The 25,987-nt window shown below is 38.7% G+C and overlaps 1 long non-coding RNA gene across 2 annotated transcripts in view; it reads left to right on the forward strand.

Moving 5' to 3' along the window:
• The window catches only part of LOC138160554 (uncharacterized), an 86,693-nt gene extending 61,975 nt beyond the window's left edge, over window positions 1–24,718 (forward strand). The window contains exons 3-5 of one of the 2 annotated variants that reach the window (XR_011168167.1): window positions 21,500–21,644; window positions 23,269–23,363; window positions 23,894–24,718. This is a non-coding gene — a long non-coding RNA (uncharacterized lncRNA). The remainder of the gene's footprint in view (window positions 1–21,499; window positions 21,645–23,268; window positions 23,364–23,893) is intronic. The other variant, XR_011168168.1, reaches the window with a different exon arrangement.
• Window positions 24,719–25,987: the final 1,269 nt, after the last annotated feature.

A 25,987-nucleotide genomic window follows, 5' to 3' on the forward strand; every position in this document is an offset into this window, starting at 1 on the left:
ACCTTATATGTATAGGGCAAGTCCCTTAATCTCCTTTAATCTTGGTTCCCTCATCTGTAAATCAAAGGGTTGCATTAGAAGGGACCTCAGAGGTCTCTTCTCCCTTTAGATTTTGGATCTGCATTATCTTTCTTGATGCAACAACCCTATGAGGTAAGTGCTTGAGGTAAATTGTGACCATTTTATATGTGGGCACATGGAAGCTCAGAGGTGACCTTTGCAGGGTAGCTAGTAAGTATCTGACTGCATTCAAGTACTAGTTTTCCTGATTCCAAGTCCAGAACACTATCTACAATGTCCTGCTGCCTTTCAATATGCTATACATTCCCATAATAATGAAAAAAAAAACTAGTAAGGAAGAGGGTTTATCAGTACCCGAACTTCAAAGCAGTAATCATTAAAATGATTTGGGACTACTTAAAAGAGATTGATTAATGTAACTGAAAAGGTACATAACATACAGAAGCAAACAAACACATTAGAATAGTATTGAGTAAACATGAAGATCCCATGAAGAACTATTTGACAAAAACTGCCAGAAAAACTGGACAATAGGCTGATGCGAGCTAGGTTTAGAACCACATCTCACACTAACCCTAACATTATAACCCTAACCCTAAACCTAACCCTAAACCCTAAGATACATTCCAGATGGACACATGACCTATGTATAAAAGGTCATATTATAAATAAATTGGAATAGGAAGGAAGAAATGATCTTTTGGATCTATGGATAGGAGAGTTCATGACTAAAACATATAATAGGGAGGATCATAAAAGATGAAATGCACAATTTTGATTATATAAAATAAAAAAAATTTGTAAAAATTTTAATGCAGTGGGGGTGGCTAGCTGGTGCAGTGAATAGAGCACTGGCCCTGGAGTCAGGAGGACCTGAGTTTGAATCTGGTCTCAGATACTTGACACAAAAAACTAACCATGTGACCTTGGGCAAGTCACTTAACCCCAATTGCCCTACCTTCCCCCCTCCAAAAAAAAAGGCAAAAAAATTTTAATGCTAAAAATTAGAAGGGAAATGGGTAAATGGGAAAAAAAACCTACAAAACTGTGCAACAAATTTCTTTTATTAAATTAAGAGCAATTCTGCCATAGATGATGTTAAAGGATATGAACAAGCAGTTTTTAGAGGAATAAATTCATGCAATCAATAATCATATAAAAATGCTCCAAATCATGAATATTTAGAGAAACACATGTGGGATGCTTCAGCTCACACCTATCAGACTGGCAAAAATGACAAAAGGAAAATGACAGATGCTGGAGATATATGAAAGCAGGTATGCTGGTGCACTATTTTTGGAGCTATGAATTAGTCCAGTCATTTTGGAAGGCAACATGAAACTATGCCCTGAAAATCATCATACCAAACTGTGCATGCCCTTTGACTCAACTCTACTACTACTTAGACCAATACTGCAAAGAAATCAAAGAGGAAAAGGATCTGAATGTACAAAAACATGTATAGTAGTTCTTTTGGTGATAGCCAAAAATTAGAAACTAAGATAAGGCCGTCCCATTGAAGAATGGCTAAACAAATTGTGTCACATGAATATAATGAAATTTTTTGTGCTGTAATAAATTATGAAATGGACAATTTCAGAGGAAACTGGAAGCTTAAAAACTGAGGCTGAGTGAAGTGAGCAGAGCTAGGAAAACAATATATACAATGATAATAATATTTTAGGAAAATAGTAACTTTGAAACACTATAGAACTCTAATAAATATCATGATAAAGCTTAAGTCCAAAAGAATGAATATGAAACATGTCATTCATTTCTCGACAAGGAGTTCATGAACTTAAAATGCAGAGAGATAGAGAGAGACAGACAGAAATTTTTGAACATGGTTAATATGGGAAAGGCAATGCAATCATTTATTGAGGGCTTTGTTTTTCTCTAAAACAAACAAACAAACAAACAAACAAAAGACCCAATTTTTTCTCAATTGGTTGGGGGAAGTAGTAGAAGGGACTGATTAATAAAACATTCTTGTTATTTGGAAAAAATAGGAAAACAAATTATTTAAAATATTTACACTCTTTCTTGTAGTGTATTTATGTCTGTGGTTGTCATATCACTTTTATTACATTTCCAGATTTTTGAGGTTAGAGGCTGTATTGTTTTTCATATCTGACTTCCTTGTCCCTAGCATAGTGTGTTGGTGATTAGAAAATGTGGGTCACATTTTTTGTTGATGAGTAAATGAGAAATCACTACAATAAAGTATGTGGGAGTGTGAGAAGGATTATTAATTCAGCTTTTATTTTCTTATAGAATGATAATTTTTTGAATTATAGAGAGTCTAGACGGTTGGCTAGGGAAATAGTTCCAGCTTCCTCATATTTATTTGCCTGTTTAAGTGTTACAAGACTGCAGCTGTTGATTATTTGATAGTTTGATATAATTTCTCTTACAGAAAAAAATGTAGTTTTAAGATTTATATTAAAGTAGTCCTTCTTGGGAATTTTTTTTGAGAAGGGGAGCATAGAGAGAAGAGGAGGAAAACCTATAGACCTGATGTTTGTAAGGCAGCTAAGGACACTTTATGGGCTAATTTAAATTCTCGTTATTAAGAGAAATAACATGTGCCCTAGAGACCAATACAATCTGGAAACTGTTCCTTTGGTAAAATATACCAGTCTACCCTCTGCCCCCTTTTTATCCCCTTTATGCATACTCATCCATCTCCATTATAATTGATTTCTTTTAAAAACATCCTTCTCTGAGGCTCCAGGCCCAAGGACAGATAACAATGCAATATTGATGTCATAGAAGTAATAGCTCTGGTGAGACTTCAGCAAAACTGAAAAAGTAGAGATGGTAGAAACGGGGGTGGGGAAAAGCAGAGACACTGAAATGTAAAGAAGGCAGCCTTCAAATGCAAAACATTACAAATCTTTGAAAACTGTCTGAGGCTTAATTATTTATGAAGTGGTCAACAAAGACAATGAATTTATGTCTAGGGCAAAGGCTTCATTCCAACCTTCCTCTCTAACTACTTATCTGTGTAAGACCCAAAAGGATTCTGAGCAGTGTAACTACTAAACTGACAAATCACCAAAAGTCAAGGTGTAGTACTTGACTAAGGGAACTGGTTCTAAACCAAGAAAAATTGTTGAACAGCAGAGGCTAGGCCTCATCTCTTTCATGGAGGTGACAAACCTCAGAGCTGAGTCTCTGAGGGAGTCAAAGATAGACTTCTGCCAGTCATAGCCTAAGGGTCATTGTCCTAGCTGAGAAAGCATAGTAGATGTATAGTATCACTCAAAAGAGAACTGTAACACTCCAGATGAAGAGAATGAAGCACCAGTCCTCCAAACTAGGGGTTGAAGATGGCGAAACACTGCATTTGTTCAGTAATGATTGAGCCCATCTAGCCAAGACACTGGGTATCCTCTAAAGAGGAAGCCGAACCGAGATGCCTGCCTAAAGAGATACTGTGAAAGGAGGTAGCAGTGCAGGGCTGGGGAACCTGCTGCCTTGAGACCACGTGTGACTCTCTAGGTCCTCACGTAGGGCCCTTTGATTAAATCCAAACTTCACAGAACAAATCCCCTTAATAAAAGGATTTGTTCTATAAAACTTGGACTCAGTGCAAAGGCCACACCCAAGAACCCAGAAGGCCATGTGTGCCCTCAAGGCTGCAGATTCCCCAGCCCTGATTGCTAGCCTATCTGAGCAGTGGAACAATTCATCCTTCGCCAAGGTAACAGAACAACAAATTTCATGAAGACCCACCAGAGAAAGAAAAGACATTGGGGCCTTCCTGAGTTGTGAGCTTACTTGGACATATATATTCCATACACATATACTTCACTACCATTATACTTTAAGGTCATTCCCATTCTTCCCCTCACAAACTCTATACTTGTATAAAAACTCTGTACTTGTGGTAGAGTTCACCTGTTGTTGGGGAGGAAGTGGCTGGTAACTAATATTCTTGCTCTTCCATTTGAATAAATGACTTTGCTAACAAGTTAACTTAGACTACTGTCTTATGGTTAAGGGGAAGCAGACAGGTGAGGACTCATGAGCTAGTGTTACAAGCATAGACACCCATTAGTTTATCCCTAGAACCTGGAAAGTAGGAACAGTTTCTCCTGTGGAGGTTACAGCCAGTATCCATGTGAACTGGAGGAATGGACCCAGAGGGAGTGGTCCATTGAAAAAACTAACACTTGGCTAGTATGTCACCATTCCAAGTCCTCAAACTAATGTGGGACTGAATAGAAAATACCTGAATTGAAGCCATTAAGCTTGGGTCTTTCTTGCTTGTGGTTAAAAATTCAAGTTCCAAGGAACAAAATAATTTTTACATCTGAAGATGATACCATCGACCCATTATCCTATAATGGTAGTAAATGCTAACATTGCTATAGTTCCTTAAGGTTGACAAGGCACTTTACAGATATTATTTTATATGATATAATAACTCTATGAGACAGGTGCTATTATTAGCTCCTTTTTATAGATGAGGAATTGAGGATCAGCAATTTTAAGGGACTTACCCATGGTCTCACAGCTAGTAAATTTCAGAGGCTAGATCTGAACGTGAGTCAGCTTAACTCTAAGACTTAACTCTATTGAAGGCAGCAAGCTTGCATACATTTGCTGTGTATACAAAATACCAAAGAACCTGAATGCAATTCCATTTTTTTCCCCACCAAACTGAAATTAATCGATAGGTTGCTCTGACACAATTTAGACACTGTCTTTGAGTCATTTTACCAGTATAGGTTTTGCTGAGTAGTTTCCATTGTTTCACTCAATTCCATTTGTAGTTACAAATGGAGCAGGGATTTGCAAGAGATTGGCTGGAATCAGTGGCTACACACTCTGTGACTATTCAGTTCAAAGAATATTTGTTAAGTTCTTTCTGTCTGCAGCTGTTGTGCTAGGAGCTGGAGACGCGATAACAAAACAGTTCCTGACCTCAAGGAGTTCATGTTTTATTGGGGTTTAGTAAGGATGAAATGAGGCTACAGAACATGGTAGGAATTAAGACTTGAAAGAAATTTAGCCAATTGGCAGGGTGTGGGTTGGGGGAAGCAGTGGCATGAAGTGTACCATGGGAGAGATGATCGAATTCAGAACTAGAAGGGACCTTACAAGTTCAGTTCAATCCCTGAATATAATAAGAAAACTGAAGCCTAGAGAGGGCAACTGAGTTGTCTAATGTCAAAAGAAGCTGACTAATGACAGAGCTGGCACTGGGGCCTATTTTGCCTGACTCCCGGTTCAGTGCTCTCTCTCAATGTCATCTTGGCTGCTTGACATGTTGGAATGAATCACAGAGCTAAAATTTAGCACCATCTAGTCATCGTTGCCATCATCATCATCCTTATTTACAGGAGTTCTTAAAATGGACGTGTTTCTTAAAGATATTTTGATAATTGGATTTCAGTGTAATTTGTTTCCTTTGTAATCTAGGGTATTGATCACACATCTAATTTTGAGAAGGGGTTCATAGGCTTCACCAGGTTGCCAAAAGTGTCCAAGACACACACATAATTTAAGAATCCCTCATTTAGAACAGTAACAATTTCTGCTATAAGTTCTATATACAAATACCAGAGCCAGCTAGAAGGCAAAGTGGCTAGAAGGTTGGACTTGGAGTTAGGAAGGGCTGAGTTCAAATATAGCTTGAAACACTAGCTATGTGACCCTGGACAAGTCACTTAATCACTCTATCCCTGAATTTCCTCATCTGTGAATTGGGAATAATAATAACACCTACCTCCAAAGGTTGTTATGAAAATAAAATGACATAATATTTTGATTTTAAATGCTATATAAACGCTAACTGTTATTATGTCAGCAAAGTGCTTCTGTGGAAGAATCAGATTTTGGCTTTATTAACATGAAGTTCTGACTATCTGGTTTAAATGCAACTGACTTTACGTGAGACAAATATTTCCCAATGAAATGAATGAGCCAAAACATACTTTCCTTTTCTGTACTGTCAATCTATATGGAATTGGGGAAGTTAAGAAAAGGCTTCACTGATAACTATGATTCACTCTTACTCCCATCCCCCAGGGACTGGGATTATGGGACTGGCCTAGAGTCACACAGCTAGTAAGTATCACATGTATGAGGTCATATTTGCACTCAGGTCCTCCTGACTCCAGAGCTATCACTGTATCCACTGTGTACCCAGCCTGCATTCATTCTTGCCAACCTCATGAGGGGTAACTCAGTGATTTGACTTAGCACTGTTCTTGTCCTTACCTTGGAGAGCAGATACTGACCCACAGCTTCAGCACCCAGAATTCTATGGACCTGTCAAAGTGAGAAGGGAAGCTTAGGCCCCTTTTATCTCTTGAGGCAGCCATTCTAGCTCGGTAACAGCCAGAGAGCTGCTTCACTGAAACAGGAAATAATGAAAACCTTTGCTAGAGGCCAAGATAATTATAGCAGCATTATCTGTTCCCCAATGCAAAGATCAGAGGAAAAAAAATGCCCTCTAATATTCACTACCAAGATTTCCCAAGATGCCAAGCACATTAGATTTAATTTTCATTCCAGTTATGTCATTAATATCCCAATGGTTGACATCTTTCATCTGGATCATTGACATTTTTCATTTGACAAACAACCTCATAACATGTCAATGAAGCTGAAAAGTTATTTGGATGACAAGTAGGGGGAGGGCCCCCCCTCCCCACCCCCTCAGTGCTTATATTTAAAGCATAGATTTCTAGAGTAGATCTGGAGGAACTGTAGAGATTATCTAATCCAATTTTCTCATTCTAGGGATGAGAAAAGCTTGTGGTTCAGTGGAAAGAATACTGGATTTTGGATTCAAAGGACCTGGGTTTGACAGCTGGCTTAGCTATTTATTATTATATGATTGACTAAATCACTTTTTTTGGATGTTTCAGTTAGATAAGTGATTATGTTAGATGGAGTGATTAAGTGACTTGCCTTGGATTACATAGCCAGTGTTTCAAGCTAGATATGAACTCAGTACTTCCTAACTCCAAGTCCAACCTTCCAGCTACTTTGCCTTCTAGCTATTTCACTTTCCTCATCCACAAAATGAGAGTTTTGGTCTCTTCCAACTTTAAACCTTGTGATCCTGTGAAACTGGGGCCCAGAGAGGTTAAGGGACTTGCCCCAAATTACACAGCTATTCATTGACAGAACTGGTACCAGAATTTAAGATTCCTAACTTTCAGTTGGCTGCTCATTCCATTATAATATGCTGTTTTTGAAGTGAAAAAAAATCTGGGTTTATGGCTTTAAAAAGCTGATTTAAGTAGGATGCAGGGGTCAGGATTCCTGCATTCATTCTCAGGCACAATTTTTCGGGCTGTATAGATGTGAAGTTTCTCAAGTGAAAGATGTAAGGTATTCCGATGAAAGATGTCAACTGTTGGATACTAATAAGAGAATTGTGAAGTGAATGAAAATTAAATCTATTACACTTGTCATCTTGAGAAATCTGGGTTGTGAAAATTAAGGGGCAACGTTTTCTCAGCTTCCTGTGTCAGGATGGAGAAAGCATCGTTGTAACTGTCTTGTACTCTAACAGATGGCTTTATGATTTTCACTTTTTTTGGCTATTTGTCTGTCTAGCATGATTTCTTTTTTTCCCCCTCTCTCTCCCTTGTCTTTTTCATTAGCCAGAGATTTTGGTCTCGAGAAGTTGTTCACTGACCAGTGAACAACAGTAATTATGGAAAGATCAGTGCAATCAGGACTGTAACCAAAATTTCAGAAGAGAAATACTTTTTGTTGTTTCCATCAGCATAATTACTTTAGTCTATTAATTATTTCCCCAGCATGTTATTATGACAGCCAAGAACTGCTTTTTTATATTTTCACAGATCTTATTGAGGCTGGAATATGAGTCACATTTCAAGAGCCAAGGTCTCTTCCTGAGACTGTCTAAACAACATGTAACAACTGGTTGGAAAGGGAAAAAATTCAGTCAGTTGTTTTGTTTATATCACATTAAATCCCCAGCTGATAAAAAAAATAACAACAAAAAACCTGTCTTGACTGAATCATATGATTGTGTTTGCATCTTGGAGACATAACTTAAGTCTCTTTAGCTGACAACATGTGCCAACACTCTTCTGAATTTGCTCCCAGTTTGCTTCCATGGGGGGCATCATTATAATATCTTTGAAAACAATTACTTTAAAATTTACCACATTGGACAGAGTAAGAGTGGAAGAAGAGAATTCTTGAGTAATTTTCCATCATTTTTTGAAAAAAGGGACAAAATTAGTTGAAACTGTGATTATCAGGTGATGAAGGAATCTCCAAGCAAGAAATTATCTTTATTATTAATTAACTTTAAAAAACATTTATTGAGTGATTACAATTGAATAAAGCAGTGTGCTTTGCCTAATGTGCTTCTGGGAGAGAGACAAAGTACAGTGGAAAGAATGCTGGATTTAGGATCAAAGCCTGGCACTGCTAAATACTATCTGTGTGACCCTGAGCAGTTTATTTAATCTATTTCCTTATCTTTAATCTTTCCTTATCAGAAGACATCTGGTCCAAAACCCCTCATTTTAATAACACATGCAGTTATGCAAAACATATATCCACATTGTTTTTGTTGCAAAACATAGAGTCCTGACTCCCCCACTCCATGAAAAATAAAGTAAATAAAAATCATGCTTTGATCTGCATTCAAACTCCATTGGTTCTTTCTTTGGATATGAATAGCATTTTTCATTGTAAGTCCTCCAGAACTGTCTTGGATCATTGTAATTGCCAAGAATTACTATCATATACCACATCTCTTGTTCAGCTATTCCCTTAATTTCCACTTCTTTGCCACCACAAACAAGAGCTGCTATGAATATTTTTATACACATAGGTCCTTTTCCTTTAAAAAAACTCTTTGGGATACATACCTAGTAGTGATATTTCTGGGTTAAAGGCTATACACAGTTTAAAAACCCTTTGAGCACAGTTCCAAATGGTTCTCCAGGATAGTTGAATCAGTTCACAACTCAACCAACAGTGCATTAGTATCCAATGTAGGGAACTTCTGGTGTGGAACCTTTTAATAATGCAGGTTGGCAACTTTGTGACTTATGAGTCTAGAAAGTTGTCTGGGATCCTGAAAGCATGAGTGGTGTTCTTGCTTTACCAAGGTTTCCTCTGTGTATACCTCAGGATGTGGTCATGGGGCTTGCACATTCAGTTTGCAAATTTCGATTCAGTTTGGATCAGACTCAAATTTTTGTACATGATTTATTTTCATCTCTACCCACTGTCTATATATACCTATCAATTATCCAGTGTTTGGATTGAATTTTTAAGTTTAACTTTAACCACTGTAGGTCCTGGAGTTTTGTTTCATTTTTCAGGAGGCAGTCCATGGATTTTTTTCAATTAGTATTCTGTTTTCTGGGTCCAGAAGTTCTGGGCCATTGTATTGTATTATTTATTGTATAAATGGTGTTCAGGTTTTTTGATTTGTAGTGTTCTCCTGGGAGACCTATAATCCTTATGTTCTGTGCATCCTGTCTTTGAGATAAATGTTTTGCTAAAGTAGACAACATTTTAACAGTTTATTGCTTTTTGATTCTCTTCTCCTAGATTGCTCTGCACTTTTGCATGTTTGTATTCCCAATTAGCTATCCTCTCTTTTGTTTCTTTGGTAAAACTTGCCATTGTAGATTCTAGTTTTTCTGTTCTGACAATTGTCTCTACTGTGAAGTCATAAATTCTGCTCTCACAATTCTCATTTCTTTTTTAAATCACACAGGAACAACATGTTATGATTCTATGATCTCAAAATCTTCAGGGTTCTTCTGTCTCATCAAGCATTGAATCATTTTGCTTTATTTTGCAGTGTTTATTCATAACAGAGTTGTATTTCCTTCTGCTGTTAAGGTTTTCCCTGTTGTTTTATCTGCTTATGCTCAAAGTCTTTGAGTTTTCTCCTCCCGAGATCTTTGGTGATTTTAGTGTGCCCGCCCCTTTATTTTCCCCTATTGCTCACTTTCTACCTTCCTCCCATCTGATGGGGGTTCCTCCCAGACGACACCAACCACATCCTTGACTGCCGTTTCCAATAATGAATGGTCCTTCTATCGTGATCTGTGACACACTGGCCCAAGAGGAGGAGACATATTCTTTGCTCCTCAATGCCACTTCCATATTGTCTCTTTGCCACTGTCACTTTTCAATTTATCCTACTTTGAAGTTTCCTCAATCTGTTCATACTAATGTTCCAAATCCTTTCCATAGTCATTAATTTCCATGCACCATTCTTTTTCCAAGGAGTTAACTACCTGTCTCAGTCTTACTCCTGGTTCTATTGGTTACCATTATGTTTACTACAACAGTTTGCCCCCTTGAGTACTGTCTCATCTTCATTCTCTCCTTGTGTGCATCTTTGCTTTTTGCTTGCAACATGCTCAGACCATCCCCATTATTCTTTTTTTTTTTTTAAGCAATTGGGGTTAAGTAACTTGCTCAAGGTTACACGGCCAGTTATTTCTGGGTGTGGTGCTAAGTATCTGGGCATGGATTTGATCCCCAGGTTATCCCAACACTGGAGCTGGTGCTCTTACTGGCTGAGCCCCCTGGTCGCCCCTAATCCCCATTTATTCTTAAAAATAAAATAAAATCAAAACAAAAACCCCCTTGATTCAACTTAGTCACCCTCATAACCTAGCATCTGAATTCTCTTCTCCCTCTTACAGTCTCCTTGTTTATGCTGTTGTCTCCATTTCTTTGCTTCTTTTTCTCTTCTTGATCCCTTCCAGTCTCATTTTTCTACTTCGCACAAAACTGAAACTGCTCTCCTCAATATTATGGATGATCTTTTAAATGAAAAATCCAATGGTCTTCTCTTAGTCCTCATGTGACTTGACCTCTCAGCAGCTTTGACACTGTTAGCCCCCACTCCTACTTCCCTCCCGGATGTACTCTACAAATACACTTACCATCAGTAGAAAGAGAGGATATATATAGGAAACATGCCTAGACACACATTTAGGTAAGCTATGGCGCATATATGGAGGGGTACATTCTTAGGTACTCATGGGCCAGGGCACATATATGGGGTGGCAAGTATACTGCAATATACTTGTAGCCAAGGTGCAAACACATCCAGGGAATTTATGTCAAGGGCGATTCCCAACTATGATACAACTGGGCTGCTGCTGATATTATCACACTGCTTCTATCGAATCTGGTCTCTGATGGCCTCTGCCAGGAGCATTATCTCCCCTGGATAATGATCTGCAGAACATTTAGTCTCTACAAGATAATTCTCTGTTGTACTTGGCATATGATCTCTGCCACCCATTTCCAGGAACCCCTGCCCCACCCTAACCTCCTTCCAGTTAAGCTACTATGGATCTTTCTTTACCTCTAGGTTCTGGCTTAAATGATTGTTCTCCATTACTTCTTCACAATAAAAGTGGGTTCTGCCATGATTTTTAAGTTTAGAACATATGCTTTTACTAGTTCCTTTACAAAAGTGTTCTTTGCCCCCTGCAGCTCCAGAACTCCTCTAGAAGGAGGTTCAATGGGGGAAAAATGTTCCAGTATTTTCTATCAGAAGTGTCCTGCTTTTTTTTTTTTCTTCTAGAATCTTGTCTGCAAGACCTCTTATACAGGGAATTCTTTCACCCAGGCACCAATCTATTTAGAGCAAAGAACAGAAAAACCTATAGCTAAATAGCGAGAGCTTTCAGACCTAAGTCTATCCCTTTCAAATTGAGTTTTCTGAGTACTGTGCTGTTGGGTCTCTCTGAGACCTCATGAGTGTTTCTTGTATTCCTTAGTCCTCATAGTTTTAATCACCACAGGCTCAATTGTTCTACACTCATCATCCACGTGGGTCTATTCTTCCAATAAAACTGTCACAGGCTCTGGGGTCTGGAGTTCCCAAGTTTCTCAAATCTCAAATCTCTTCTACTCGATTGGTAAATGTAGGTATATGAAAGGAGAACAGACTGATACAGGGACAAGTCAAGAGGGCAAGAGCCTTATTTTCTATCTAGTCACAGTCTGGGCTTTTGTTTCTGGATAGATAGATGGAGAGATAAATAGGTAGAAAAGACAAAAGACTTTGAGTCTGCCTTATACTCAGATTGGATGAAGTATTAAGATTTGAGGAGGAATAGAACACTTAGGGATTTAGGAATCAGGGAAGACTTCATCAGGTAATACCTGAGCTGACCCTTAGAGGAAGCTAAGGATTCTGAAAGACCAAGGTAAAGGAGTGGATTTTAAGAACTGGGGACAGCTTGTTTGAATGCTAGGAGATGGAAGATGGTACTATGGCTATCTTCCTTCCTGATATACTGGTAAATGGTGCAATACATTAAGAGAGTGAGGAAGACCCGAGTTTAAAACCTTCCTCAGATATTTACTGGGTAAGCAAACTTGGACAAGGCATTTAACCCCTCTGTGTCTCAGTTTTCTCATCTGTAAAATGGGAATAATAATAGCACCTATCCTGAAAAAGTTGCTATGAGGATCAAATGAGATAACAGATAGAAAGCTCTTTGCAAACCTTTAAGTGCCATACAGCATTGCTATTGTTGCTGTTATCCTATTTCTCAGCTGCTGTTTCTGCCGCTACATTTCAGACCTGGCCCTTCAGCTCAGGTCCTGGGACCTCCTTCTGAGTGTGGAATGTTCACCATAACTAGTCAGTCCTACATGCCCCATGCCACACCCTTATATTTGTGCCCTGCTGAATAGTTGTTACTATTGTCCCTCCACCCTTTGCTTCTCACCTAGTCTTCTAATTTCTGCCTTGAGCCTGTGATCTTCTGATTGGAGAGAGTTCACTATATCTTTTTTTTTCTTCTTCATTAAAAAAAATTTTTTTTTAGAGGGGAAATGCAAGGCAATTGGGGTTAAGTGACTTGCCTAAGGTCACATAGTTAGTAAGTGTGTCAAGTGTCTGAGGTCGGATTTGAACTCAGGTCCTCCTGACTCCAGGGCTGGTGACCTATTCACTGTACCACCTAGCTGTCCCCGAGTTCACTATATCTACTATCCACTACCATGCTGCACCCTGGCCATCTTTCTACCATCTCACTGGGTGCCATCCCTTTCCACTTTCTTCCTTGTGTCTGGTGAGAGAAATCAAATTAATATGATCCTTCCTGGAGAAGGCATCTTGATTGCTTGCTATATTACTTGATGACTGTACCTGAGACTTCTCAGGCCAAAATACCCCTTCCTGAACACCATTTCCCTCTCTGTGTTGTCTTTGTCCATTAGACTATATATGTCCTGAGGGCAGTGATTTTTTTTTGTTGGGGGAATCTTGTATTTCAGTGCTTAATAGAGTACACATCACATTATGGTCTTTTTAAAAATGCTTTTTCATTCATTTATTTCATATTGAAGGAGAAATAGCTAGTTGTCTAGTATGATTGAAATATAGGTTAAGTGAAATAGGGTGATCTGAAATAAGAATGGAAAGTGTGAGAGAAGATTTTCTATTTCCTGAACTGGGTCTTTGGCAGTGTGTGTGACAAGATGGAGAAGGAGGTGAGAGATATTGTGGAGATAACATAAATAGTACTTGGCAACTGGTTGATCATGGATGGTGAGGGAGGGAGAATTGTCTAGGATGACTCGAGGAGTTTAAACCTGGATGAATTGGAGGATAATGTGACCTCAACAGAAATAGGAAGTTTGGAAGAGAAATGGATTTACTAGGTGGAAGGGGGGATGGTGAGTTCTGTTTTAGACATATTCAGTTTGATTTGTGAGCAAGACATCCAGGCAGATATGTCCAACAGGCAGCAGGTGGTATGGATGAATATGTAGATTTAGTTGCCATCTCTAAAGAAATGATTTATACACTCAATATTTTATGTAAAATACATGGTATAGGTCTACTTGATATAGTTGTTGAACTCTACCTGTTCATTTTAATTTGTATTATGATTTTTCATTCAACCATTATTTCCTTGATCAGCACACTGGACTTGTGAATTCTTGACTGTGTCTAAATCTGGCTAATTTAGTCCTAAAATGTCATATCCCACATACAAGTTGTATTCTGATAGTTTTGGCTGCCTGCCAAAACTTAATTCTTTGCAATGTTATTGTCTCTTTAATCTTAGTGTGCACTCAAATAAAGCCCAAAATAGAAAATCAAATCAGTCAATAAAAATTCATTGAGTGCCTGCTATGTGTAAGATATTTGGGGGGGGGGGGGCAGGAGTGAAGAGGATAGTCAGAAGGATAAATAAAACACATTGAAAGTCATTGAGTCAACTGTATTCTGAGATGTAATTCTTAGTATTGTCTTCATATCTGAAAATTCATTGTGTGTGCATGTATGTACGTGGGCGGAGGGAGGAAGAGAGGGAGGAGCAGAGGGAGACAGAGAGAGGAAGAGAGAGAGAGACAGAGAGAGAGAGAGACAGGGAGACAGAGAGAGAGAGACAGGGAGACAGAGACAGAGAGAGAGACTAGGTAAGATATTTGACTCCGAATACCATGTTTCCTAGGTCTTTTAATTATATTTTATGAATAATGGTTAGAAAATATCAGAATAAAATTTTATGGCAGACCCAGAATTTAAAATGATTGGCACTTATGTGTCACACACAGCATTCCCCACAGAAGGAGTACAGGGATCCCAACTGAATTTGGAAAAAAAATGTGTCATCTTTGCCCCAAACTTCATTTTCTACTTCTTGAGACTTTTTAGAAGACAGAGTAACTATTGAAAGTGACTAATAGTTATACCAAGGTGAGGGACGCATCCACTTCTGTTTCTCTGGGACAGTAGATTGCTTTTGGGGACACTGCAGGAATGGAATGAGAACAAAAATTACAATAATCACACACTGATAGGCAGGGTTCATGTTTCTGGCCTTTAACATCTCTTACTGTTTGAGATTCTGGGGCTTTAATTTTAAAAAGCAAGATCATTTGGAAGCATTAGAGCTCAAGGTGAACTTAAGGGGATTTGAGTAGTACTCTAGGCAGACAATAAAAGACTCCTAAGGGCCAAATATAAAATATTAATAAAATTAAGAACTATTTTCCACTCTTAGCTTTCATATGCTTTTCCTTTAGATTACTTTTTTTATCCCTCACTACAAGGTGAATGTTCAAAGGAACATTTTCTTAAGTGATTCAACTTTTTTTTTCAAGTGAAAAAAAACTTTGTTCATTTGTTAGGAAAATGGCTCTTCAATTTCTTTTGGTTTTAGAAAAGGCTGCATTGAAGCATATCTAAGAAAATACACCATGGGAAAGGAAGCTATTTTTTTTGGAGGGGGGAAGGCAGGGCAATTGGGGTTAAGTGACTCACCCAAGGTCACACAAGTGACTGAGTGTCAAGTGTCTGAAGTCAAATTTGAACTCAGATCCTCCTGACTCCAGGGCCAGTGCTCCATTCACTGCACTACCTAGTTGCCCCCAAAGAAGCTCTTTTTGCAAAGAGATTGGTAATGATAGATTGTATAAAAGGATAGGTGGAAAGTAATGAGTTAATAATAGATAGCATTTATGTAGCTCTTTAAGGTCTGCAAAGTGGGTTACGTTTATTATTTCATTTTATCCTCGTAACAACCCTGGGAGGTATACTAACAGAGGTAGATAGAAGTTAAGTGACTTACCCAGGGCCACACAGCTGGCCATATTTGAGGTCAGATTTGAATTCAAGTCTTCTTGATACTTAAGTAAGTGTAATGGGAATGGGAATCTGAAGATCTTCCCTGCCCCTCAAAAGACCTGGGGGGAGTTTGAAGACCTCCCCTACTTTGAAAATAAATTCTGCCCCCTAATAGGATGAAGGTAATCACATGGAGCCTGTGATGGAGGGAATTTACTGAAGGGTATAGGAGAGCCCACAGAAGCTTCCCTGCTGTGAAGATAAACTCTGCCCCCTAATAGGCTGAATGTAGTCCCATGGAGCCTGTGGTGGGAGGAGTTTTGTTGAAGGGAAGCAGAACCCACAAAAAACTGATAGAGCTAGCCAGACATTGGGGGAGACAAAGGATGATCATTAAGGAGATAGAGAAATTTGTGAGTAAATATTGATCTTGTATTGGTTTGTGGGAAGGCTGGAGGATGCTGTGACTCTCAGTGTTTTTATGGCTTCTGAATATCTTTGGGACTATGATGGAATTGGCTTACTGGTTTTGGGATTTGGTTTTCTGGTGTCTAAATAAATGCTTCAGTTCTATCCTCTATCTGGAGAGTCTGTTATATTTTGTGATCAAATGTCATATGATACTTATAGTCACAGTCTTTAATGTGATCATGGGTGCTGTAAATATTGCATTGGTGCTACAGTAAGCAAGGGGGTGCATTTGATGGAGTATCAATAAGGAAGACTCATCCTCATGAGTTCAAATCTGGCCTCAGACACTTACTAGCTGTGTGACCCTGGGTAAGTCACTTAACCCTGTTTGCTTCATTTTCCTCATCTGTAAAATGAGCTGGAGTAGGACATGGAAAACACTGCAGTGTCTTTGCCAAGAAAAACCCAAATGGAGTCAGGAAAAGTTGGACACCATTGAACAAAATGACTGAACTAAACTTCCTGACACCAGGTTCAGTCTTCTGTCTGCTGTACCACCTGACTGCTGAAGGCACTAAGAACTAAATTTGTATTTTTAGAGTAGGATTCAACCCAATTTTTATTTATTGAGTGTCTTTTTCATAGAAGGCATTCTGCTAGGCATGGAACATACAAAGAACAGCCTTTGCCCTCAAACATCTTACACTCTACTGGGTGAACACATACTTAAGGAAGGTATTTTTTATCTCCTTGAGTCTCAGTTTCCTCATTTGTTAAATAGGGATGACCTATACTGACCCTACAGGTTGTTTTGAGGAAAACATATTAAAGCCTCTCATAAGTGTGAGTTAGGGAAGAATGAGATATTCCTTTAGAAAAGGAAGCCTAGACAGAGAAGAAGATTAAAAGAAGCTGAGTCAATAGTCAATGTTTGTTTATTCATTCATTCATTCATTCATTTATTTATTTATTTATTTATTCATTCATTCATTTATTTATCTATCTATCTATTCATTCATTCATTTATTCATTCATTCATTCATTTATTTATTTTTTATTTATTTATGTATTTATTTATTTATTCAGAGGGGAAGGCAGGGCAGTTGGGGTTAGGTGACTTGCCTGAGATCACAAGGCTAGTAAGTGTTAAGTGTCTGAGGTTGGATTTGAATCCGGGTCTTCCTGACTCCAGGGCTGGTGCTCTATTCACTGTACCACCTAGCCAGCCCTTCAGTGTTTAATTTTTAAAAGAGGGAGTCAGAATGCAAAAAAAGAGACCAAGCATGTAGATAAAGGCAGCAAATTCAGAAAAGACAGATTTAGTTAAAATATTAGTAACCACATTCAATTTATACTAATAAGTGAAGGGATTTGAAGGAAAATTGAAAATGTTTCAGAGAGGCCAATTAAGTGACACTTTGTGGTCTTAAGTTACCTGATTTCAAAGTCAATTGCAAAGTTTTAGGGAATAGTTGAGAGTAGAAATAATGATCACCTCTTGTAAGCATAAGAAATCGTATCTATTAATTTTTTTGCTGACAATTAAAAATTTGTATATTTGTGTTCTAAAGCTTTAAATTTTTTTAAGGGTAGGGAATTTTGCAAGAGGACCAATAGATTTGATTAAAGGTTTAAAAAAAAACTTTAAGGTAGAATGAAAGAATTCTGCAAAAGTCATATATGCCTGATTTTGAGAGAAATTATTTTTCTATTATATTAATAACCAATTATTAAATTGGGGTCCAGGCCTTTTCTTTTTCTATATCATTAGTTAGGGCCCAGTCCTTGTAGAAGGTCATTCAGTCTCTGAAAGACCTAGCTTATTGATAAGATCACCCCTAACCCTCAGGGGAACATGTTCTTCAATCTTGGGCCAGATCCCAGTCCACCAGGATAGAATCCAGTCTGGGTGAGTTTTTGCCCTAAGGAAAACAGCCCTATCATTGTACCTCTCCATTAGAATTTAGGATGATCCAGTTCCTGAAGGAGAAAACCAACCAGAGTGCTCTGGATGGAAATGGATTCCTCTTTCTAGATTGCTGGAGGTGGCTAAGTCTCATGATCAAGTCAAGTTCTCAGCAGGGGGAACTGAAGACTTCTAGCCCATGTCTTCATTCAATGTCCACCAATCAGAATTGAATTTCACTTGTCAGGGGCATCCCCTTTTCTTTGTTTTGTTTGTTTTGCTTTTTGGAAGGGGGAGAGCAGGGCAATTGGGGTTAGGTGACTTTCCCAAGGTCACATGGCTAGTTTTTGTGTTAAGTGTCTGAGGTCGATTTGAACTTAGGTCCTCCTGACTCCAGGGCTGGTGCTCTATTCACTGCACCACCTAGCCTTGCATCCCCTTTTCTAAAAAGTATATTAAGACTTTCAGCCTCTCCGTGGTTTTGTCTTTGGTTATTGAGAGAAACGGCTGACAATCAATTTATTAATTATTAGCTAGTCTATCTAATAAACTGATTATAAATTACTTAGAAACTCAATCTCTCAGGTTTTTCATGTATCTCAATTTAAAGGTTCAAACAATGCCTCAGAAATAAAAATACTACTCCTATCCTTGTCATTGTCTTTTAAAAATGCAAATGCTTTTATATCTGCACAAATGGATTTTAATTATATGAATTTGTATAAGAGCAATGGAATGGTGCATCTAGTTGCAGAAGCAGTCTGTCTGCTGATAATATCTGTAGCAATTTTTTATTGAAACTACAAGGTGAAGAAAGCCCTTGTGAAGATAATAGGTGATGTCCTGGCAACTGACGGTATTCATAGGACCCTGGATATAGAGTGGGGAAGGACTTTAGAATCATCAAAGCCAACGCTTTTTAAAATAGATGAGTAAACTTGAGGCCAGAGAGATTTAGTGACTTTCCCAAGGTCACAGAGGAAATAACTTGGCAGAGGCAGGATTTAACTCAGCAAGGTGATGCCAAGATCATCACTCTTCCCACTTTATCACATGGCATTCCACCCTAAACACTCATCAGAGTCCTTTCTATAAACACTCAACCCAACTGAAATCAACAAACATTTATTGAGTGCTTCCTATGAAAAAGGCAGTTGGTTGGGGCTGTTAACATAAGGATAAAAACCATAATCCAAGGCCTCAAGGAATTTCCCATCTAGTAGAGGGAGGTGAGCTACAAAGTATATAGGGCAGGTTCACCAGAAAATGATCTTATGGGGAGCAAAAGAGGTATTTTGCTAAATATGCTAACATTGTGAGTAAGGGGATATGTGTAAAGAAAGGCCTTCTGGAAGAAGTGTCACCTGAATTAGGACAATCTGGTGAGTCTTGTAAATATCCTCATTTATTCATTTCCATGATCCAGTTATCTATAAAGCAGGGATTCTTAATCTGGGGCTCAGAATAGATTGCAGGGGATAAATTTCAAAATTCCTACGAATTGGTTTCTTTAAAAATTTGATAACTGTACTTTAATATAATTGATTTTCTTTTTAATATTATGTATTGTATTTTATTAAATGCATTTAAAAGTCTTATTCTGAGAAAGGGTCCATAGGCTTCACCAGTTTCCAAAGACGGGGGGGGGTCTATGAAACAAAAAAGGTTAAGAATTTCTCCTATAAAGGAATTTGTCACTAAAAAAACTGAAAGTCTCTGGAAATCTCTTCGTAGTTATTTTAAGGTTTTCCTCCTCCTTGAACCCTCTCCAGCATAAAACCACCCTGACTCTGATATGTCCTCTTAAAACTCAAGTATTTAGTCTGTATTACACCATTACACCCTTGTTTGTAATACACCCTATTGGAATTGTTCTTGAGCTGCCCCCAGTCAGACTTCATGCTCCTCAAGGTCAAGGACCCCCCATTGTATACTTGTTTTTATCTCCATAGTACCTCCTATATAGACATTAGATGCTTGTTGAGAAAATGGATGAATCCTAACACTAGGGTGATAAAGGGAGATTTGTCTTGTATTTTAACAGAGGAAAAGTTTTGTCTGTGCTACTTCGGATAAATTATTCTTTATCATTCAACTCACTAGGTATAGAATGTAACCCTTTAAAATAATGTGATGAATTATTAATCCAAATTAGAGAGGAGTAGGCTGAAGTACTGGCTTTGTGCCTAGAAAGCTTCTCTCCCACCCAGTAGGCATATGGTCACCTGGCTGGTACAATGGCTTTCTGTACAAGTGCCAAAGGCAACTTTACAATGCCCGCTGACATTCTGCCCTTCCTTTGCATCAACAGTATTGGATCTCTCTCTCTCTCTCTCTCTCTCTCTCTCTCTCTCTCTCCTCCTCCTCCCTCCCTCCCCTCCCCCCCCCACCTTGGTCAGCTAACTTTTACAGAAGACTTAGGCCGTAAGTCTCAGTTCAGGTAGTTATAAAATAGGAAGCTATCAACAATATTGGTCCTGTCTGTAGATGGAGTTGGTAGCAGTTACTATATTCAGAATGGTTTCCTTTCCATTCTTCAATCAGATTCTTCTCCCTCTCTCCAATCCCTCAATGATCTGCTGTAATATAACCCTTTTTTACTACTTGTTTCAAAATTCTTACTCCAGGAGTCCCTAATGGGTTAAACAATAAAGGTGAAACCTCATCTCTACTGGGTAATGGTTAAAATTTCCACATGTTACCTGGGAACAGCTCTGTAGTCCTCTCCCTTAGCACACTGCAATGATTAATTGATCAGATTACTTAGTTGCCACTTCAGGCCAGAAGGGATCAGATATGGGCCAGGAAAGTTTTAATGAGGGCAGAGAGAACACGGAAACAACAAGCCCTAGGCAAGAAAGTGAAGAGTGAGGGCTGAGGGCACAATAAGGACATAAATAAGGACAGATAGGGTGGGCCTTCATTCCCTGCCTATGTTATGTGAGGGTGGATGCCAAAATGGGAGATGGTAGATGAAAACAAATCTATTTACTCAGTATATTTGCTTACTCCAACTTTGGCTCTCATTGGGGAAACTGGCATCCATGATGGCAGATGCATTTTAAACAATCAAGTAGAGCTATCTTCTAAAGAGATGGACTTGGTTTACTTTACTGCTGGGTTTGACTACTCAGCTTCTTAGCTGATTGCCAAGCTGATGTCTTTGTATCCACTTTGTTGAAAATAATTCATGATCTTTCAAGTCTTTTTTAAAGACATCTTAAATACTAAGATTCTCTGTCTTAAGATACAATCAAATATCCTTACATGCTGACATTTTATCTATTTGAATTGTTATAATTTTTCCTTGGGGCACAGGTGATGATGATGATGATGATTAAGGGGAGGAAGGTTGGTGGAGCCATTTTCTCCTCTCCATCAGTCCCAGGGAGTGCACTCTTGCAATAGGAAGAAAATTGTATAATAAGATAGAGGGTATGAGATCCAGGATTTGTGGTTTTCCTTTTTCCTTCCACTGTTCTGGAGATTCAAACTTCCTACTTGCCTTGTAGGGAATTTGGTAATATATTGGTAACTACCATCATGTGAGTGGTATCTGACTTTTTGATTCAATCTTTTAGTTTCTCATATGAAAATTGGTGCATAGGAAATTTGCTTCCATTGGACCAAGGATATTAGAGACCAGCCTGCAGAAGAGATCATATCTTGGAGCAGAAGCAGAGAGCAGAGCATAAGGAGCTGAGAGGACCCTGATTCACCAAACTGGTAGTTACTGAGACTCCTGTGGTTTGATCAGTAAAGTTGGGAAGAGTTTTCCCCTACTAGCCTCCACCAGATTTCCCTTAGATCCATGATCTACAACAAAGGTCCCACACAGACACATCTTTCCTTATTACCTTTACATGACCTGTGAATATCAAGAATCAGGAATTTCTTCTCAGTTCTTCCAAAGAACTGGGAGGAAAGTAAAAATAGATTTTTAGGAGCTGGTTGGAGGAAGGTGGTACCACGTATAAGTGCTAAATATTTTTTCATTCAATTTTTGCTATGTCAAATGATCTTTGTCTGTGTGTGTGTGTGTGTGTGTGTATGTGTATGTGTGTGTAGTAGAAAGTCCAGATGTAGTATGGGAACTCCATAACTATAGATTTGATATTTTCTTATTTTGAGTAAATATCATCTTCTTAGAGTATGAATTCAGTCATTGTGGGTTTAAACCACTTAGCATTGATACTTGAAACCTCACACCTTGAGGTTGTGGCAGGGAGGGGCGAAAGGAGGGGGCAGTCTAAGCTTTTTTTGACTGATGGTCCTCTACCAGACAAAGGTGATAGTGTAGCTTTTTTGTAGGCTAACCCTATATGAACCCGTGAAGAGGTGAGATAGCTCTGAGGCTGGTGACTCAAGGAGAATACCACCGGCAACAACTCAGATATTACACTCCATTGCTGAATAATTAATACGATGACAGCATGTTATTGTATAGGCTTAAGGAAGTCAATTTAGTGTCCTATGAGGAACAGTATGCTATCATATGTTCATAAGGAATGTCAAAACCAGGATACCACTGACAACTGAAAATTTTTTTTTTGAGGCTTTTACTGCTAATTTTAATTTATCCAGTACCTTAAGGATTAGTAGCTGGGATAACATACTCCATCTCATTTGGGGCGCCCACCCACCCTCTTAGGTATCCAGGGCAGGGATTAATATCTTAATTTTCCAGATTAGGAAACTGAGACACAGGGACATTAAGTGTCAGAGCCTGGATTTTAAACCAGGCCTTTTGACTCCAAGCCCAGTGCTCTTATTATCGTTGAGTGCTCTTTTTTTCTTCCCATATTGAAGGCAATTACAAAATTGATAGAGAGACAGGCCTGGAGTCAGGAAGACCTGAGTTTAGATCCTACCTCAGATACTTTTTAGCTGTATGATCCTGGGAATTCCTCTTATCAATAAAAATCACAGGTCTGATCTCTCCAAAAGCAAACAAACCCAAACATTTAAAGCATGTTGTTCTTAATACACATATAATGTGTTGATAATTCCTGTATGATACAATATTAATTCTCTGTTCCTATCTATTTAATAATATTCCTTATAGTAGGAATTGAGAAGCTGCCTTACCTGGGTATAGCATACTGGGTGGGGAACCTGTGGCATTCTAGATCCTTGGGTGTGCCCTTTTGACTGAGTCCAAGTTTTATAGAACAAATCCTTTTATTTACTAGTTATGTTATGTGGGGTTTGGATTCAGTTAAAGGGCTGCACTTGAGGACCTAGAGGGTCACATGTGGCTTCATGGACGCAGGTTCCCTATCCCTGAAGGACATCAAACTAAAAACTGTCTCTGAAATGAGTAATTAAATTTACATGATATGCATCTCAGATAGGTGACATGGTGGATAGAGTACTGGACCTGGAGCCAGGAAGATTCATTTTCCTGAGTTCAAATCTGGCCTCAGACACTTACTGTGACGTTGGGTAAGTCACTTAACCCTGTTTGCCTTACTTTTACTAATCTGTAAAATGAGCTGAAGAAGGAAATAGCAAACCACTCTAGTATCTTTGCCAAGAAAACCCCAATGGGGTCATAACAAGTCAGTCACAACTGAAAAATGCCTGAACAACAACTGATATACCTGTATAATACAATCTGAAAAATCACATACATAACTAAATGAAAAGAGACTACACAGAATTATCAAGCTGTGACTATGTATAGGAAGCACAGGGAAGGAAATGCAGAGAAAAAAAGTTATGGATTCCCATATTACAAACACAAGCAAACAAGCAGCAGGCTCTACTGCTGGCACAGATGCAAAGCCAAGGCATATTTTCCTAACAGATACAAATATTCAGAGACACAGAGATGTCAGGAGAAGAGTCTTATTTAAAATCTACCATCTGGACCTAACTAGAGAATATTTTAGAGCAGTAAAAAAAAATGCAAAAGGAATAGGGACAAACAGCTTGCAGAGCTATGTAATTCAATGTGTCCAATTTCTTTCCAGGTGCAGGGCTTGCTGGAGGAAGACTTTTCATGCGCTGCATTGGGACTTAGGTTGAAGCTAAACTCTTTCAAGAGAGCAGCAGCAGGAGCAGGGCCTTGGAAGTCTGTAACAAACCACATGGCCAGATATTTTGTGACACAATGCCAGCAATGAAGAAACTTATCAAGTATAATATAAATATGTGTGTGTGTGTGTGTGTGTGTGTGTGTGTGTGTGTGTGTGTGTACCATCATGAGGACCTTAAGTGAAGACAATGAGTACAAGACAACGGATGCAAAGCTCCGGACTCTAGACTTTTCTACTTCCGTACTAGCAGTTTTCTCATCCTGGAGATGTCTCTATGACTGGAGACCCATTTTGGCCTGAGACTGCTTATTAAGGAAGTTCCCAGGCCCTCCTCCAATTTCACTTCTCTCCTGGGTCCACTTCTGACTCTAGAATTTCCCATCTTGCCTCGAGTAAGCACATTCTCTTCTCCCCATTTTTCAGCTCCCCTTTATATGTTGTCTTCCTTCATTAGAATATAAAATACTTGAGGGCAGGGATTGTCTCTTTTTGGCTTGTATTTGTATTTTCAGTGCTTAGTATAGTGCCTGGCACACAGTATATGTTTAATAAATGTTCTCTCTATCTGAAGACTGGGCTAATATTTGTCTTGCAGGCTAATTGCTATATGCAGCTTTTATTATATATGATTATGATTTTTGAAGGGCAGTTAGGTGGCAAATTGGCTAGAGTGCTAGGCCTGAAGTCAGGGAGACATCTTCCTGAGTTCAAATCTAGCCTCAGACACTTGCTATCGGTTTCACCCTGGGTGAGTCACAACCCTGTTTGCCTCAGTTTCCTCATCTGTAAAAATGAGCTGGAGAAGGAAATGGCAAACCAAAACCCCAAATGGGATCATGAAGAGTCAGACACAACTGGAAAATGACTGAGCAAATAATTTTTGAAAACTACATGCAAGTGAACCATATAAAGATGTAACTTTATAAAGATATTCTTTATAAAGGAAATAAAAAGTTAAAGTAAGACTGAAGACCTAGCCAAGTCTATACAATGATGAGTTGGACTACAATGAGTTCTAATATAAATAAGGTAGGTACAATGAACAGAATATAATTGAGTGGCTAAGGGCAAATCAGTGATTTTAGGTGTTTCAGCATTAATGAGAGAAATAGACCCAATACCTATGAGGGTATAGGAAGCAGCAAAATGCTATCCAGTAAAACTTTACCAACCTTCAGAAAGTATGGGAATATTAGGAGAAGAAATAGGTTGTAATTAATTGCCAAGAAAAAGTTAACTATTGGTATAGTCAGAAAGAAAGCTCACTGGGGCAGCTAGGTGGCACAGTGAAGAGAGCACTGACCCTGGAGTCAGGAGGACCTGAGTTCAACTCTGACCTCAGACACTTGACATACTTACTAGCTGTGTGACCTTGGGCAAGTCACTTAACCCCAATTGCCTTCCCTTCCCCCCTCTAAAACATGTAGCCTCAGGGTAAAAGACTTAGCAATTAAGATTATATATACATATATATGTATGTATGTGTATACAGACGTATAGAGATATAAATAAAACACACACATATGTACATATTTGGAGGGTATCTTAGATGTGGAGAGCCTAGGACTTGCTATTTCTTCTTAGTATGACTTGATTGAATCTCTTAACCTCTTTGGCCTTTAGTGTGCTCAACTATAAAATGAGAGGGCTGTACTAGATGACCTATAAGATCTCTTCCTCTTCTAAATCTCTGGCCCTACATGACTTTCCAGTTGCATCTGTTCTCTGTGCCTTGCTGTGGTATCTCTCAGAAAAGAGATCTGTAGAGTTCTTTAATGTTTGCATTTCCTTGGGTTGGATTTTATCTCTGTGGCTATGAAGGCAAGTGTCTCAGGGATTCAGGCAGGGTAACACCAAGAGAGAATCAGCCAATGATGAGGTGAATGTCGAGGGAGAATGATGCCCACAGGTATAACTAATTACTCTGCCTCCCTAATCGTTCTTGTTGAGGTAGCTGGTTAACTTTCCCTAAGGGTTTGTCCACTTAAGAAGTTCTAGCCTCTGATAATGTGAGAAATAAGATGAACT

This window comes from Petaurus breviceps, unplaced genomic scaffold, assembly GCF_028583685.1.
Source record: "Petaurus breviceps papuanus isolate PSGF00001 unplaced genomic scaffold, PetGlider_PUasm1.0 181, whole genome shotgun sequence".
Taxonomy (NCBI): Eukaryota; Metazoa; Chordata; class Mammalia; order Diprotodontia; family Petauridae; genus Petaurus; species Petaurus breviceps.